This window comes from Musca domestica, unplaced genomic scaffold (assembly GCF_030504385.1).
Source record: "Musca domestica strain aabys unplaced genomic scaffold, Musca_domestica.polishedcontigs.V.1.1 49, whole genome shotgun sequence".
Taxonomy (NCBI): domain Eukaryota; kingdom Metazoa; phylum Arthropoda; class Insecta; order Diptera; family Muscidae; genus Musca; species Musca domestica.
The window spans coordinates 5,829,256-5,849,140 of record NW_026712344.1 but is presented as its reverse complement, the minus strand read 5'-3'; the positions used below and the strand labels follow the sequence as shown (position 1 = coordinate 5,849,140).

The following is a 19,885-nucleotide window of genomic DNA, read 5'->3' as shown; positions in this document are numbered from 1 at the left end:
TCAATACTCATTTTCTTAAATTTTGGTGTCCCTTTCAGTAAGGTTTCACTAGTCCGATTTAGACTGATTACTTTTGGAATTTTGACATTTTATCGCATTTCTGCTAATTTTCCATTCCCTTATTTTTTGAGCACACCTGAATGAGAATGACGTTTCGAACTGTTCTCTCTTCTGCTAGTTTTACTACTAAAAAATACTGGAAAACAACTGTTGTTTTCATTTATTTGATATTATTTGTTCATTTTTAAAATAAGTCAAATAACGCGAAAGATGAATAAAATGCCTGGATGTTCTCTCATAAATATGATCCTAATGTGCAATTCCATGGCAAATCTTGTTAATATTATTGATGCGCGCCCCGCAGTATAAGTTTCTTCCAATCATTGATTTTGAAAATATTTTGTTTTTATCTTTCAAAACAACAAATACTTACACAAACCTGAACCTGTTTTTTATTCAGAAACAAGGAAAATTACAGAAAACGCAGGGATAAATAGTCTTATTTGAAATGACTACCTTCTTAATTTTACTATGTATGAGAGTTACCCAAATACGTCGGGCGTAAAAAATTCAAAGTTGAACATTTTCAATGTTGACAATTGAACAATTTCTTTATTTGTATGTTAAAAAGAGGAATGAATGAAACAAAATATGTGATTTTTTTTTTTAATTTGAATATATTACAATTGAATGAATTTTAAAAATTATCAATTTTTACAGCGTAATTAGTCAATTGATTTTAAGGCTGGACCTAACGTATTTGGATAATACGGACGTTGTAAACATTCAACCATAGCAAGGAAGTTCAATATTTGTGTACGCTACGTTAAATTTTAGGTTACCCTGTAAACATGGCTCAATGAGAAAGGTTGCTCAACCTCAAAGAAAATAGAAAAATGCAACTCTGTGCTGGAGTCTTATAGTGTCAAATAGACTTTTAAATATGCAACAGTTGGCTTTGTTTATTTTCATTTTTTAACAAAATTCTTGTATTGGGAAAACTCGCGAAACAAGAATGAAATTTTGGAGTTATTGTACAGGATTAAATCTAAAGTAGAATGACAATACAGATTTATTCCAAAATCGTCGAAAATTTGCATTTATTTTGGAACCAGATTTGAATTAATTTCAACTTATTGTATTTTTTATTCAAAACATACTCACACATACACAAACTGTGTATATGTTTTGACATAATAGTTGTGTTCCAGAACCTACAAATTAGTACTCTTTAGTACTAATTCTGCTACAACGCGTTCCCGTACTGCAAAAACTAGCAAAACTTGCAGCTCTCTCGAGAAAAAAATGGCGCTGAGTGGTGCACATTTCTGCTTGTTTTAGCTACATGAATTTGGCCGAGCAGAAATGTGCAAATTGTGAATTTGACATTTAATTGGCAGGGCTAACAAGGTTGAAAAATGTATTGATACATTTCAATGTTCCCGCGTCATAACAAAAATAAAGAAATGATCAACTAAAGGAAAAACTAATATTTGTAGTGCAAAAAAACAAAAAGAGAAAATATGGAGCACTTTTGGATGATTCCAGTAGTGAAGAGGACTGGCTGAATGATGAATCAGATTATTAATTATTATTATAGATTATTAATTTTAACGTATCGTCTTCAATACTAATTTTTTTAAATTTTGGCGTCCGTTTCAATAAGGTTTCACCAGTCCGATTTGGACTGTTTACTCTTGGAATTTTGAATTTTGACATTTTATAGCATTTCTGCTAATTTTCCGTTCCCTTATTTTTTGAGCACACCTAATTGAGAATGACATTTCGAACTGTTCTCTCTTCTGCTAGTTTTACTACTAAAAAAGTACTGGAACACAACTAATAAGGGCACTAAAAGAAAAAAATTGTATTTGGGGGGTAGCTTTGTTCTGCCTTCTGTAATTGTAACATTGGCTGTAAACAAGTTTTTAAAAACTAAAAAAAGTTTACGTGATTTCAAACTAGACGAGTTTTAACATTTACAGAACTAGAAGCGAATGTTAGTAATTGGAAAATATTACAATTGAGTGAATTTTAAGAATGATACATTTTTACAATGTTTAAATGTTAAATTTTACAGTGTTACCTTAAATTTGACGTAACGTACACAAACATTCCATTTCCGCAAAATTATAAAAATTATTAAATTCTGAAATTTAAATTTTGGCGGTAATTAGTAATACCTTGTACAATTTTGTGATAAAATTATTTATATTATATTCAAATTATATAACGTACACAAACATTCCATTTCCCCAAAATTATAAAATTCTGAAATTTCAATATTGGCGGTAATTAGTAATACCTTGTACAATTTTGTGATAAAATTATATTGTCCCTCTATCTTGGATTTAATTATGTGAAATAACCGCTGCAATAACGTTTTGTGTTTTTTAATCGAAGTTAAGAGTTTTTGGGGAAAATTTGTAAAATAAATAAAACTAATTGTGAGTAACTGTGAAAGTCTACTTGACAAAATAAAACATCAGAACAAAACTTGTATTTTTCATATTTCCTACGAAGCCTAACACAACCAGAATGTCATGTCACCAGAATAATACTAGTACAGTTCCATATTAACAAACCGACCAGATACATGCTAAGCGAATATTTAAAACTCAAATAGATGATAATAACGTCAATCAACAAATATATTTCCATACAATGTTTCGAGGAGTTAAGAAACAACTGGCATATAGAGGGCATAGAACATTGATCTCGTCTCATGGCATAAACTTAATAAATGTTTTTTATATTTTGAAACAATTTAACAGATAGACATCTCACATCTCTGACTTAGTGCACCAGCCCTATTTATGATACTACATTTGTAATATCCATGGGTTAAAAACACTTTGAATAGAAAAACACACTACGTACAATAACATTAAACGTAAATGAATACAGCCAAACTTCATACATATCATCGAATAGTAGCTCACTACTGTGTCGCTATTACATTTTACTTTGTGTCACAATGAAACTGAAAACAAAATAAAACGGCAGATAGCAAGCCAGCAAGTGGTGACTGCAGAAGAAACGAAAACAACAAATCAACCACTTAACCCAACCAGCCATTCTATTTATAGCAGTGAATGACGAATACACACGCAGGCACACATTGTTCCTATCCAACGTTTGTGGCTTGTCTGATATTAGCGTGCCATCTCGTCACTTGCTATTTGGTTTTTGTGTGTTTTCGTATGATTCTACTTTGCGTTGCGTTTCATATAATTCTCATTCACATCTGATTTCACATCACTAAAGTAGTTCGGTCTGAGCTGAGCAAAGCATACTTACCTGGCGTAGGGGTTACCGTGATCATGAAGGCGGTTCCCCCGGAGCGAGGCTTGGCCATTGCACTTTAGGCTGAGTTGACCTCCGCGATTATTCCTAATGTGAATAACTCGTGCGTGTAATTTTTGGTAGCCGGGAATGGCGTACGCGCCGTCCCGACATTAATAAATACATTTCATGTGGGTGTAAGGATAAATGGATGTTGAATTTTAAGCCATAAATTCCGACCAAAATTATAAGTAAATCGGAGAGACGATTGTTTGGGACAAATACTAAAATGTTATTACGCAGCGATGCCAACATAGTGCTTTTCGTGCTATTTATGGTGCTTTTTTTAAACTCCCCCCAAAATGCCAAAATAGTGGGCATAGCGCGAAACGAAAAAAAAAAACATTGTACGTACGCTTTTCATCTTTTCTGTTGGTGCTTTTAGCGGGTTTTAAATTTTAAAATGTAGCAATGTTTATACCATGATCCAAGTATAAGGTCCCCCTTCCAACTCAGCTGATTACCAGACGATCTGTCAATTAAATTTGAATTAAATTATTTTAATTAAATCGCTGCAACAAAAACAAACTTCAAAACGATGATAGAAGAATACAGGTAGTCGCATTGCATAGCTGCTTGGGCAATGAACTGTCAAACCAATTTTTAAGTTAAAAATTTAAAATGAAAAATTATTCAAAAAATTATTGCAATGCTTGGGAACATTGATATGTCAAAATTGTTAAAAAGTTTTGTCAAAAATAAGTAGATTTTTATACGTTTTCTAATACGACGCAAATTGGAGGTTGTTATGACATGCAATTTTTACAAATATCAACAATTTTTCGTTTAACATTTTATACCCTCCACCATACTATGGAGGGTATATTAATTTTGTCATTCCGTTTGTAACTCCTCGAAATATTCATGTCAGACCCAACAAAGTATATATATTCTTGATCAGCGTAAAATTCTAAGACGATTTAGCCATGTCCGTCTGTCTGTCTGTGTGTCTGTCTGTCCGTCTGTCTGTCTGTCTGTTGTAATCACGCTATCTTTCGAACAAATTGAGATAGAAGGCTAAAATTTAAGTTAAGTTCGTAAATGGGCCATGTAGGTCTAAGTTATCATATAGCCCCCATATAACGGTACCTTCCGATATTCGGTATTTTGATGATTTTAGCGACATTACTCACCGGAATTATTTCAAATTTGGCATTTGAAGTTTGCAATGGATGCTACAGCCTAAGACAGAAAATTATCTGTGCAGGTCCACGTCTTCCTGTAGCCCCCATATAACGTTACCCCTCGATATTTGGGTTTTTGATGATTTTAGCGACATTGTTTACCGGAATCGTTTCAAATTTGGTATTTGAAGTTCGTAATGGATACTACATCCTAAATCAAAAAATGAGCCATGTAGGTCTACGTCTTCATATAGCCCCCATATAACGTTACCCCCCGATATTCGGTATTTTGATGATTTTAGCGACATTGTTTACCGGAATTGTTTCAAATTTGGTATTTGAAGTTCGTAATGGATACTTCATCCAAAGTCAAAGAATGAGCCATGTAGGTCCACGTCTTCATATAGCCCCCATATAACGGTACCCCCCGATATTCGGTATTTTAATGATTTTAGCGACGTTATTTACAGGGATTGTTTCAAATTTCGTATGTGAAGTTCGTAATGGACACTTCAGCCCATGCCAGAAAATTGTCTGTGCAGGTCCACGTCTTCGTATAGCCCCCATATAACGGTACCCCTCATATTCGGTATTTTGACGATTTTAGCTACATTATAAACAGATTTTTCTTCAAGTTTCGCATTTAAATATTGTAATAATTTATGACAAAAGTTGCCTATGCGACGTCGTCGTATAAGCATTCGGTATTTTTATGATTTTAACAGAATTTTTAACGGGTTTTATTTTTTGGAAATTGCCAAATTTGTACCAAATGGTGGAGGGTATTAAAAGTTCGGCCCGACCGACCTTACAGCTTTTTTACTTGTTTAATTTCAAATTCGGTTTGACGATTCATTGTCCCAGCAGCTGCGTCGAGGCTTCTACCGGTTTTTTTCTACCATGTGACAAAAAATGACAACAAACATATTCGCCACAAAATTCGTCTGTCAAGGCGAAAATATTTATTTTCGCCTCAAGCATGAATTTTGACATTTCATCTGGTAAAATAACAGCAGTTTTTAGATTAATTCGCTCGAAGGAAGACCTTATAATTGGGCCATGGTTTATACATCCGAATATTTTGATAGTATGGCAAGTTCTTTACTCCAATTTTTTTACGTGTTTTTCATGGTAGAAGAATAAAGGTAGTCGCTTCGACACAGCTGCTGGGACAATGAACTGTCAAACCGATTTTGGAATTGAAAATGTTTGAATGAAAAATTATTAAAAATTGTTGAGAAATGCATATTGTAACAACCTCCGATTTGCATCGTATGAGAAAATATACAAGAATGTACTTATTTTTGACAAAACAATTTTAAAATTATGACATGTCAATGTTCGCAAGCGTTGATGCATCTACCTATATTCTTCTATCATGGTGTCTTTCATTCCTGTCATTGAAGATCTTTTGTTTACATGTAACTTTTTTTTAATAAACCAAAATAAAACGAAGAATTTTGTGTATTATAAACCAATAGAAGGAAAAGTAAAATGAACGAGAAAAAAAAACGCGGATGTCATTTCTATTATGGAACTAAGTATTGATAGGAGATTGATCTGGATAGAAGTAAATGATTTCAAGGTTCCATAGGGCAAAATCCCTTTCAAGATTTATCAGAATTCGTTATAAGACTGTTAAGTTTCCCATACTCAAATGCAGAAGTAGAAAGAGCATTCAGTGCTATGAATTTATATAAATTGAAAATCAGATACAAATTATCCTTAAATTCTGTAAATTTTATTTTACATATTAAATATGGCCTTCGTCGAGAGAATACGTGCTGTGACAAATATGACCTGCCGTCAAATGTCTGTAAAAAATTTCTACACAGGAAGTTTACAAAAAGTCAAACTATTTTTTACAAACTGTCTTATGGCAAAATGAAGAAACTGATGCAGACATTTCAACTGCATTTGAAGCTATGGGTTTTATAGGTGAACATAATTGTTTGTAAAAATGTATATGTCTGTAACCACATGTAAAATGTTCCTAATATATCATATTTTCTAAAAATATGTATGCACTTATATACATGGAATGTTTAGGTAAGATACGATCTTAATTTTTGAATAAAACAGTACTTAGTTTTAAAAAAAAGTGTTTTATTGACAATTTTGGCTTTTTGGTTAGAAAAAAATACATAGCGCTTTTTACGCTTTTGTAAGGAAAGTTTTTAAGCCATTTACGCTTTTCTGGTTTTTAATTACGCTTCTAGCTCTCAAAATGAATGCAGCACTATTTATACGTACATTTCAAATTTGTCTATTGATTTGAAATTCAAAAAATATTATTAATTTAACACATATCTTAAAGCAGTGTCGAGACCGCAATAAGAGGCCGACCAAAGAAAAATTTAAATGAAAATATGGCATATTACTTTAATACAGCGTCTGCGAATGAAAGCATAGTTTCGAGTTTGTTAGTAGATTTTTATACCCTACAACACTATGTGTTGGGTGTATTATAAGTTTGATTGGGCCAAAAATTATGTAACACATCGAAATATTGGTTTCCCACATAGGAAAGTATATATGGATCTTCCAATCTCGCCGAGCTGAGTCGATCTAGCTATGAATATCCGTCCTGCCGCCTGTCCAGGTTAATTTGTAATCACTCTACAGGTCGCAATTATGGCACGATCTTCACGAAATTTAGAATTGGCTAGAACCAGAATATAAGCCTATTGCTTTTGGAGATGATCGAGATGGTCGCAATTATAGACCAATCGAAGTGAAAGCTAGCATGGGCTAGCTAGAGATTAGAGCTGAGCAGAAGCCTTTCAATTTTGATGGTCATCGGGAATTATTTAGTTGGTGAAGTAGACCATAACATTTGTGTTAAATAAAAGTCAAATTTTCCATTAAACCGCGAAAATTTTTAATTCCGGCGAAATCACAAATATACCAAAAGGTCAATTCTGACCGTTATGTAGATACCGATAGTAAATATATATAGCGAAATATATACAATGTATATTTACATAGGAAGGGAATGTTAGCTAGAATGCTCATATCTCAGAATGGCTGGACCGATTTTGACAAATTTTGTCAACTCAGAAGGCCCTCTTGGCATAGGGTAGGGTTAGTAGGGTAGGCTCGCTCAGAAGGGCTAGGTCTATTGTTTTTAAAGATGTCGGCAATATATTTGTTGAAAATAGACCAACAACTAAAACTGTTCCTGATTTTGCAGCCGTTGTAAATGTCACAAATAGAAACCAAATAACACGAAATCTCGCATGAAGTTAGAGTTTCTGACAGCGGGTAGAATGGACCACTACGTTTGTGTGAAATAATACCAACATTACTTACAGGCGAAATCCAAAATACACAAAAGGCGTACTTCTGACTTTTTTATGCTGTTTTATGTTGACGAATATAGCCAAATATCGTAGACAAGCAAATCAAATAGATGAGCCCAAATTTGGAGGTAAAGAGGTTCCTCTTGCTTTTGGAGATGATCGCCAAATATTTAGGGGTTCAAATGAACCAAAAACAGAAAAGAATTCCTGATCACACAATTGAAGCCAATTGACACGCCTGAGAAGGGAGTTAAGGACAGGGAAGAATTTTAGGGGCCTCTTGCTTTTGGAGATGATCGCCAAATATTTAGGGGTTCAAATGAACCAAAAACAGAAAAGAATTCCTGATCACACAATTGAAGCCAATTGACACGCCTGAGAAGGGAGTTAAGGACAGGGAAGAATTTTAGGGGCCTCTTGCTTTTGGAGATGATAACAAAATATTTAGGGGTTAAAATGAACCAAAAACAGAAAAGAATTCCTGATCACACAATTGAAGCCAATTGACACACCTGAGAAAAAAAGTTAAGGACAGGGAAGAATTTTAGGGGCCTCTTGCTTTTGGAGATGATCGCAAAATATTTAGGGGTTCAAATGAACCAAAAACAGAAAAGAATTCCTGATCACACAATTGAAGCCAATTGACACCCCTGAGAAGAGAGTTAAGGACAGGGAAGAATTTTAGGGGCCTCTTGCTTTTGGAGATGATCGCAAAATATTTAGGGTTTCAAATGAACCAAAAACAGAAAAGAATTTCTGATCACATAATTAAAGACAATTGACACCCCTGAGACGAGAGTTAAGGACAGGGAAGAATTCTAGAATTTTGGATGACGATTGGAGTATATTTAGATGTAAAAGGGACCACAACAACTAACAGCACGACGGAGTTCATAAATGTTGGGCAAATGCTAAGGGTGCTAAGCAGTGCTCCGTGACATAATTTCAAAACCGAAATCTTCCTAAATGGATTTGGACATATTGTAGTGTTGTAGGGTATCCCTGGTCGGCCGCACGACTATACCCTTTGCTTACTTGTTTTTTTTTATCTAAAGCTTTACAGAATTTCAAAGTATAGTAACTCTAATTTATTGTATTAGCAAAATTGCATTAGGAAGGGTGGGATTTTAAAATAGAAAAATCCATAACATGATTTCAGTCACGTCAAATACCCTATCCGTTAGCTATATTTCACTGGTCTAAACTAATTTAAATCAAATCGGTAGAACCAGCTAGTCATTAGTTCAAGAATTTTATGATAATTCTATCCACTCTAAGTCGCGCATTGTTTTAAATTTATCAACTCCGTACCAAAGCAAACACAAGACTTGAAACTAACATTAAGTTCTGTTTTGATTTTTTTTAACTTGCTGTTAAGGTTCACGTAGGTCCAACCGCTTTGAATCGTTACTTGTTTCTTAACTGTTTCTAACTGGGCTGGTAGCATTGATGATAACACGGAAATGAACTTGACCTTTGATGGAATATAACAGCACATTTTGTTCCTCTCTAACGCTCTTTCTCTACATCATCACCGATTCTATTAGTGGTAGTGGTCGAAAAAATTAACATAAAAAACGAGATTGAAAGCAACGGTCAACGAACATCGGAACCATCACCATGCCCACCGGCCGATGTGCATGCGTAGCTGAAATGAAAACCATTTCAGCGGCCAGCATCAGCTCTGATCGGGCGATATTAGCCATTCACACGCGCGTTATTAACAACAATGTTTTGTGACGACTGGCGTCAACGACTTCGAGCTTCATTTAAAATCATAAAAATGGTTACAAAGACGAAAAATCATAATTAATCAGCAGTAGGGTTTTTTATTTGTTTTTCTTGTTTTGCTGGGTTTCTCAGTGGATGAATAGAATAATAAAACCAGCATCAAAATATAAATCTGATGAAGAAAATAATAATATAGAAGAAGGTGGTGAGCAAATATCGATTTTTAAGAAGTTTCAAGTACGAATTTCAGCATCATCTGCGATTTATGTTTTTAACAATGACCCACTGAGTTCTTTTTTTTAATTTTGAGTTAAAAAATCAAGATTTGACTTGTTGTCCATGATATCAATAATTCTTAATAATTGCTAAACCTTAGCATTGATTCTGAGAAACTAATGCAAACTACTTTTACAAAAATGTACAACTTTTAGGATGTGAATAATTCGTGGAGGGCATGAAGGGGGAAATAGTTATGTATGTTGGAAAACTTTAGTATGCCAATAAATTACAAACAAAATAATCTTCTGTAAAGATCCGAATTAAAAACATTTAATACATTTGGTGAATCCATAGGATACTCCATTCTACTTTCAAGGCTAATATTTGTTAATCGTGTAAGCCTTTCATCGGATTAAAACCCGACCAAAGGTATCGATAAAAGATACTTCTTAAATATACCATAACTTCAAACCGATGGGGTACATATAAAAAAAGTCATCCGAACAGAGCTCTTTAGTCCTGTAGACCTAAACATTAATATTTTATTTTAGAAAAAAATCTATGTTCCAACGGCTATGCCATAAAAAGTAAACCCCATTACAAAATACAAACAATCGTTAAAATGCCTAATTTCTGAACGTACCGTTATATGGGTGGACCTATTCAGACTATGTTCAGCTACCACAGATAGTACCCGTTACTTACTCTCAATACCAAATTTGAAACAATTCCGGGGAAAATTTGACTAAAATCATTAAAACACCGAATATCGGGAGGTATCGTTATATGGGGGCTATACGACAACGTGGACTAATATATAATGCCGACATCCTAGACAGTTCCAGAACCCGCAAGAATCTACTAGTTTTACAATTTCTCTCAATATCATAAAGGGACAATCGGTTATCGTAGTAAAAACTTTTACGTTCTTGCAGTTCTTGAACAGACCTAATACAAACTATTGTGTCAAATTTCAAAGCCCTATTTCAATAGACATCGTTATTTCAATATACATAATTTATGGTGTCTACGATGAATATTTAGAGGCGTTACAAGCAGAATGAAAAATTTAATATGCCCTCTATTCCAAGGTTTTTCCAATGTTCGACTAGAGGGGGTATATATCATTTCATACGGCCAAAACGTGCCTTATCGAAATAATGAAATAAATAACTAGGGTATAACTTGGTTTTTTCGACCAAATCCATTTCAGGACATTTGGAGTCGATCTAGCGATGTCCGTCCTTCCGTCTGTCTGACTGGTGTGCACGATAACTCTCGAAGGGAGTATCAGATTTGATCTAAGCTCGGTACATCGTAATATTATTGTCAAACTTAGATCAAGTTCGGAGATGGGCAATATCGGTCCACTCCTTCTTGTACGTCCTCCACAAAATATAAACATTTTCAAAGAAAATAATTTACTACACAGAAAGAGAAAATATAATCTTATAAAATGTGATGTAAGAGTCCGATGGTCTTTAAATTACACACATCACAATGTTTCGATAACCCCAAGGTCTGGTGTGAAGATGGAATATATCGGTCCACAGCTTCTTAACCTCCCCCACAAAGGGTCAAAATTTTGAATATTCATTAAGCTCATAAGACACGAATCTAACATCCGATTTCATTCCTTCCAAGGTCTGGTGTGAAGATGGGATATATCGGTCCACTCCTTCTTACCCTATACCACAAAGGGCAAAATTTTGAATATTCACGAAGCTCATACAACGCGAAAATAACGTCCGATTCCATTCAAACTTGGTACATCTCAATATTTCCATTAAACACAAGATCTGTTATAAAGATAGTAGAGATCGGACCATTTCTTCTGGTATCTCCCCCACATAGGTTGCAAGATTTTGAAAACCAAAACGCTCAAAGAAAGCAAAAATAAACATATGTTTATTTTAGTTGGATATCTAATTCAATTAATTTCACACATTCAAATATTTTTGCTGACGCAAGATCTGTTGTAAAGATGATATACATCTGCAAACCCCTTCTGGTACCTCACCTACAAAGGGTCACAATTTCCAATACTTATATTTGTCATAGCTTCCGAAACAAGTCGGCCATTCTTTACCATATTTTGCCATATCTAAATATTTTTCTTAACTAGAAATCGGATATGAATATGTAAATAACTTAATTAGATATAAATGTTCGATTTCCTTCAAATTTTGTACATACCAATATTTTTATCTGTATTAGATGAAGTATGACAAGTAAAAGAACATTAAGTTCGGCCGGGCCAAACTTGTAATACCCTCCACCTTAGGGTAAAGGAAACATTAGAAGAAATGTGGCAAAAACCATCAAAATACCGAATATCGGGAGGTACCGTTATATGGGGGCTATACCAAATCATGGACCCATACATGCAATGTTTAGCCACCGGAGCTAGAACCCCTTATGACCTACAAATACCAATTTTCAGACAAATATGTGAAAAAAATGTGGCAAAAATCATCAAATAACCGAATATCGGGAGATACCCTTATATGGGGGCTATACCAAACCGTTAACCTATAATTACAATGACTCGCCATACGAACTGGGACCCATTTTGATCTACAACTACCAAATTTTCAGAGAAATTCGTAAAAAAATGTGTCAAAAATCATCAAAATACCGAATATTGGGAGGTACCGTTATATGGGGACTATACCAAAACGTGGACCTATACATACAATGTTTCGCCACACGAATTAGGACCCATTATGACTCACAAATACCAATTTTTAGACAAATCATGGACCCATACATGCAATGTTTCGCCACCGGAGCTGGAAACCATTATGACCAACAAATACCAATCTTTAGACAAATCCGTGAAAAAATGTGGCAAAAATAATAAAAATACCGAATATCGGGAGGTACCTTTATATGGGGGCTATACCAAAACGTGGACCTATACATGCAATGTTTTGCCACACGTACAGGGACCCGTAATGACCTACAAATACCAATTTTCAGACAAATCCGTGAAAAAAATGTGGCATAAATCATCAAAATACAGAATATCGGGAAGTACCGTTATATGGGGGACAGAACGTGGACCGATATATCTCATTTTCAATACCAACCTTCCTAGACACAATACCAATTGCTCTGCTAAATTTAGGCGCTCTACGTCAAATAATGTGTGCTGTATCGAGATTTCAACAGACAGACAGACGGACATCGTTAAATCGACTTAGAATTTTATGCTGACTATGAATATATATACTTTATGTGGTCTACGATGAATATTTAAGGATGTTACAAACGGAATGACAAAGTTAATATACCCTCCTTTCCAAGGTGGAGGGTATAAAAATGGAATACTTCGGTCCGCTATATCTGTTACCCCGTGCATATTTCCGCATTTTCCAAGAATTTGAACATAACTCATTTAAAGTATAGAAAGTAGTCGATATAGTCCAAATCTGGCACGTTGTAATATTTTTATCAGTCTAAGGTCAGATACGAATTGGTCAAAATTGTCGAACTGCTTCGGAACCACCCCCATAATGGGTCAACAATTTGAATAATCATAACTCGAGCTGATACTATTTTACTTGTTATACCCTACAACACTATGTGTGGGGGGTATTATAAGTTTGATTGGGCCAAAAATTATGTAACACCTCGAAATATTGGTTTCCCATATAGGAAAGTATATAGGGAACTTCCTATCTCGCCGAGCTGAGTCGATCTAGCTATGTATGTCCGTCAGTCCGTCTGTCCGTCTTTCCATGTCCGTCTTTCCATGTAGAGTGATTTGTAATCACTCTACAGGTCGCAATTATGGCCCGATCTTCACTAAATTTAGAATGGAGGTCGGGCTACAGCCAGAATAGAACCCTATTTCTTTTGGAGATGATCGCATAATATTTAGGGGTGGAAATGGACCAAAAACTGAAAAATTTCCTGATTTTGCAGTTGCTCTACAGGACGCAATTATGGACCAATCGAAGCGGAAGTTAGCATAGGGCTAGAGCCTCAGGCGTGGCAGAATGCCCTCGTGGCACAAAAGAATAAAATCTAAAAAAAAAAACGCATAAAAACATGACAGTAATGAGTTTAACACAGATTTTGTAGCATTTTGTGACATTTTTTTATTTTTTCATATTTTTTATCGCATGCGATTTTTTCAATTTGACTTATAATATTAAAGTGTACATTTTGTAATATTTTTTCAGCTTACAATACAGGTTGAGTATATTATATACAGATTGCAATTATCGTCTGATCCTCACGAAAATTTTCATAAGGGTAGGGTTAGGCTCAGGAGGGAAGGCCTAAAGATGTCCGCAATATATTTAGGGGTTGAAATGGACCAACAACTAAAAAAATTTAGGGGTTCAAATGAATCAAAAACAGAAACATTTTCAAAAGCGAAATCTTCCAAGCGAAATCTTTGGACATAAAAGGGGTTCTAACATATTGTAGTGTTGTAGGGTATAACATGGTCGGCCCCGCAATGGCTATTGCTTACTTGTTTTTTATTTTTTTTAATTTTCGACAAGTTTAACAATTTTTCCAAATTGCATCAAATTGTTGTAAAATTATACTATGCAACAATCAATCTGAGGAGAGAGACCTTCCAAATGGATTTTATAATATTAGGTTTATAAATCGGCCAATAAGACTACTTTTGACAACAATTTAACAATAAAATTAGTAGTTTTAGCACTACTGTGATGGGGTTACTGGCCAAATTTTGTCCAAGACTCTTTGTATTGCTTTAACCCTATACAAGTGACCCTAATATTTTCAGCAATATTTCGCAAATTTAAATATAGATCTATGATAATTGATGTAGAGTTTTGATTTATTAGTGTAGGTCAGAGTAAAATGTGGTGCGGAATATTTCTTTATCTTTCACCGCTTTAAAATATTATTTTGTGGTACAATTAATTTGCCATTGTACAACTTTGGCCCCTAAAAGAGATATTGAAAATGGCAGACTTTCGGGTTAAGATTCCAGGCTGACATAATCTACGATCCATATTAAAAATGTATGGTAAACGATTATAAAGAGTGATTTGTTAAGAGCTTGATAACTTTAAAAAAAAAAACGCATAAAATTTGCAAAATCTCATCGGTTCTTTATTTGAAACGTTAGATTGGTCCATGACATTTACTTTTTGAAGATAATTTCATTTAAATGTTGGCAGCGGCTGCGTCTTAGGTGGTCCATTCGGAAAGTCCAATTTTGGGCAACTTTTTCGAGCATTTCGGCCGGAATAGCCCGAATTTCTTCGGAAATGTTGTCTTCCAAAGCTGGAATAGTTGCTGGCTTATTTCTGTAGACTTTAGACTTGACGTAGCCCCACAAAAAATAGTCTAAAGGCGTCAAATCGCATGATCTTGGTGGCCAACTTACCGGTCTATTTCTTGAGATGAATTGTTCTCCGAAGTTTTCCCTCAAAATGGCCATAGAATCGCGAGCTGTGTGGCATGTAGCGCCATCTTGTTGAAACCACATGGCAACCAAGTTCAGTTCTTCCATTTTTGGCAACAAAAAGTTTGTTAGCATCGAACGATAGCGATCGCCATTCACCGTAACGTTGCGTCCAACAGCATCTTTGAAAAAATATGGTCCAATGATTGCACCAGCGTAAAAACCACACCAAACAGTGCATTTTTCGGGATGCATGGGCAATTCTTGAACGGCTTCTGGTTGCTCTTCACTCCAAATGCGGCAATTTTGCTTATTTACGTAGCCATTCAACCAGAAATGAGCCTCATTGCTGAACAAAATTTGTCGATAAAAAAGCGTTACAACGTTACAACGTTTTATGGAAAAATTTAGGCAATTCTTGAAAATGAGTCCAAAAAGTGTCTGCGGTTGATTCGTTGGTGGGTTAAGATATTTGACAGATATATGCATTGTATTTGCATCATAATCTTTCTCGCGGGTAATGTATGTGTGATATGTGAGGATTAGAGGATATCTTACGAAGAATGCTTAAAAAAGTTCTGAAAAGCGGGAAATTGTTCTTCTACTTAATTAAGACCATGAAGTACAAATCGAAATGCCAACACATGTGTCTTCATATCATTGCCCCTTTTTAAACCCTACACCACAAGGTGGTCAGGGTATCATGTCTTTGTGCATTTGTTTGTAACAGGCAAAAGGAAACGAGATAGACCCATAGTTCCTTTTGATGATCTGCATAGAATCACTTTCTGAGTTGATTTATGCATGTCAGTCCGTCTGTCCATGTATTTTTGTGAACAAAATGCAGGTCGCATTTATTATCCGATTGAGATGAAATTTTGCAAACAACATTTGTTTGGCCCAAGGACGAACCCTATTGAAATTGGAGATATTCGGTAAAATTTAGATATAGCTCCCATATATATCTTCGTCCGATTTGCCTTTTATTGTGCACCAAACGTGTAATATCAGCCCGAATAGTATGGAATTTTGCACATGCAACCAAATTAGGCCTAAAAATAAGCATGCAAAATTTGATGGAAATCGGTTCAGATATAGCTATAGCTCCCATATATATTGTTCATCCGATTTGTTATTTTTGTCCTCCGCAGCCGTAATATGCACTCTGTAACAACAATATTTGGGGAAATATATCAAATACAGCTCAGAAATACCTTTACTAAATTATATCGAGATCGGTTCAGATTTGGATATAGCTCCCATATATAACTTCGTCCGATTTACCTTTTATTGTGCACCAAACGTCTAATATTTGCCCAAATGGGATGGAATTTGGCACATACGACCGAATTGGGTCTAGAAGGTAGTATGCAAAATTTGGTGAAGATCGGTTCAGATATAGCTATAGCTCCCATGTATATTGTTCATCCGATTTGTTGTATTTGTTACCCACAGCCGTACTATGCACTCTGTAACAACGATATTCAGGGAAATATATCAACTACAGCTCAGAAATATCTTTGCCAAATTTTATCGAGATCGGTTCAGATTTGGATTTAGCTCCCATATATATCTTTATCTGATTTAGAATTAATTTTGCACCAAATGGGCAATACAAGTCCCAATTTAAAAGATACAAATGCTTCGGCGTATTTAGTCCTTTAAATTTTAATTTATAATTATAATCATAGGGTGTATGATCGAATTCTCCCATAAAAACTTTTACTTGTTATGTGGAGCTCAACTAAATTAGCAAAGTGGTGTAGGGTATCATAAAATCGGCCCCGCCCGACTTTAGGACTTTCTTTACTGGCTTATAATCGCTGATTATAGTGTTCCACAGTGTTATTGTCATTCCAAGTAATAGCTGTAATTGTATAGATGTAAAACATTTTGTTTTTTTCTTTTTTTTGGTAAATACATTTGTTGTCACACAATAAAGAACCATAAAAATATCAATAAAAATTAAATTGCTGTTACCGACAAAGACACTTTATGTTAAAATCTTAATTATTTATTGCTCTGATTTTCCTTTTTGTTTATTCTAAAAGCATAGGCTGTGTTCAGAGGTGTGTCCAAATTTAGAATAAAAAAAAACAATTCAACTTTAAATCATCCACTAGAATGTCGTACGTCTGAAATAAAACGAAGACGAGTTATAAAATTATTTAAAAAACGAACAACGTCACGATTGTGATAATACGCATGGGCCACATTCGTACGTGAAATGATCTTAAAATAGTTATCGTTTTATGTGCGAAATGTTAATTAAACATTTTTAAAACTATTCTTAACGGATATATTCTGCTATTCCGTCATTTAAGATCGCATCTTTACCTGTTGCGTGAACAGTGATCTGTTTGTTTAGATTTGTTCGAAATTTTGGTATGAAAATATGAACTTTAAGTAAACAAATTATTACGGAAAAATCTTTAAATATTGAAATCCCTAATGTTTTCGAGGACTTGAAACAGATTTGAAAAATATTGTTTAATTTTCTTACGGTTTTGCCCATTGAGAAGTAGTAAGTAAAAATGCGATAACTCCTGGCATCGACCATTTAGAAATTAAACAATATCGGTTTAATATTCCAGCGATTTCCATGTTAAACTTTAAATGCAGTTGAATCCTTTAAAATACCATAAAGTGGGCGGAATCTATATGTGTGGACTAACTCTTGTAGTCCATACATATAGATTCCGCCCACTTTATGGTATTTTAAAGGATTCAACTGCATTGCGAGTTAGAAAATAACGTTCAAAAAATAGCCTCAAATCATCAAAACATCGAATATCGTTAGATACCTTTCTATGGGGGGCTATAGAAAATCGTAGACCTATATAAACCTCTTCATAAAAGAATGCAAATATGGAACAAATTTCAACCAATGGTTCTACAATTACCAAAATACCGAATATCTGAAGGTACCGTTACATGGGGTTTATACATAAAATTAGACCTATATTTTCTTCGTGGCGGATAAATATCCATTAAATATTGTAATTAGAATTACATTGAAAAATGTTATCCAAATACCGAATATTTCTGAGACACCGTTATATGGTAGTTATACATTCATCGAATTCCAGACCATTCCTTTGAAATATCAATATCGGGAGTAAACGTTATATAGGGGATATTACAAAACGTGGAACTAGATAATAACCACCTCTACCCCAAAGAGATAACCCCTTAAAAAATTTAAATACCACATTGGTTGAAAAAGTGACTCAAATAGTAAATATACTGGATATTTGAGGGTATTTTTTATTGGGGGTTATACGATGTTGTGTATATACCCTATATACCCTATCTTCGAATAATGTTTGAAAAAATTGTATTTCAAATTTTCATTCAATTCTGTGGAAAATTAGAGCTGAAAATAAGGAATACAGAAAAATACGTTATTGGCATTTGGGGGCTATATTAAATAATGGACCTATCCAGGACATGCCGGTAAAATAGTATATAACCTATATACTACTAATTTGGTTGTCTAAGCCCATCAAAATATTTAAAAATCCACCCACTACCATAGCATCTCAAATTGTGCGTTAAAGACCCCATAAAGTCTATGTTTTTCTTATAGTAACATTGAATTAAGATTAAACAATATACATCTCTTTGTCCGCCAATCGGTTACAATCACTATAGATCGGCGGACATGGAAGGTACTGTTTCAGGGGACTATAGTAAAATATATAACTATGTTAACATTTTTCTCTTTTTAGCCAAATAGGCCAAATCACCTTAATATGGGCGCTACTTCGAAACATTGACCTACATTGAACATTTTCTGCGAAGAGGTCTTTTACCCTCTTAGAAGCCAAGATGCCAAATTAGGATCAAATCAATTGATGTGGCCAAGATCCCGGTAATAACTGATATCAGGGGATACCCTCACATGAGGTTTAAACCAAAACTAAAGGATGTTTTCTTCTTTCTAAAAACTTAAATTACCAAAATGGCCTAAATAGCCAAAAAAAAGTTTGGCCTGGGAACCCAAAACTCTTTTGGGATTTTAATGAACACTATCCACTTAGAATTTCTCATCCCCCAGATTGGATATTGTAACATTTCATTAGTCGCCATTGCGCATAGTCCACCGTATAACGGTACCTGATGGCTTCGGAAAATGTTCAAATCGATCTATCATTTTATATAGTCCACACATTACAACACCTCTTTATATTCCGTATTTCACTGATTGCAGTACCAATTAATTTTAGTTTCTGAGTTCTCATTTGACGGATTATTGCCATATGAAAAAATAGGTCCACGTTTTGTGTCGTCCAATTTTGGAGGTGGAGGTCCCGTGGTTGCAAATCTAGATGCCAGTTCAAGTAAGAAAAATCACCATTTGTGCACCAACTAAATTTTCTTCCTATCTCATTCTGAAAAAATGTATTCTTAAAAAACATGTCAAATTTGAAAAAAAGGAATTTCATTTCATATATCACAAAAATATACAAATTTGGAAAAATTTCGAGGGTAAATGTGACTAGGATTATCAAAATACCGAATATACGTTACTTTAACGGCAAATTTAATATACCCCATATTATGGTGGAGGACATAAAAAGCAAAGCCTAATTGTGAAAAAATATATTAAACAATACAAAGACGCATTGGTTCGGTAAGCGTGAACTTAAAAGTAATTAGAATTTGTTAATATGAAATTTTCCCAACGAAGTTACCTTGAGATTTGTTTCCATTCAGTTTTTATTATATGTTTTTAGAAGAGTAATTTAAATTTAGTTTAAATTAAG

At 34.4% G+C, this 19,885-nt stretch overlaps 1 non-coding gene across 1 annotated transcript; it reads left to right on the top strand.

Annotated features, from left to right (window-relative positions):
- The first annotated feature begins 3,292 nt into the window (after window positions 1-3,292).
- On the top strand, window positions 3,293-3,457 carry LOC131804800 (U1 spliceosomal RNA). The gene has a single exon (XR_009343280.1). It is a non-coding gene; the product is annotated as a U1 spliceosomal RNA (small nuclear RNA).
- The last annotated feature ends 16,428 nt before the right edge of the window (window positions 3,458-19,885 follow it).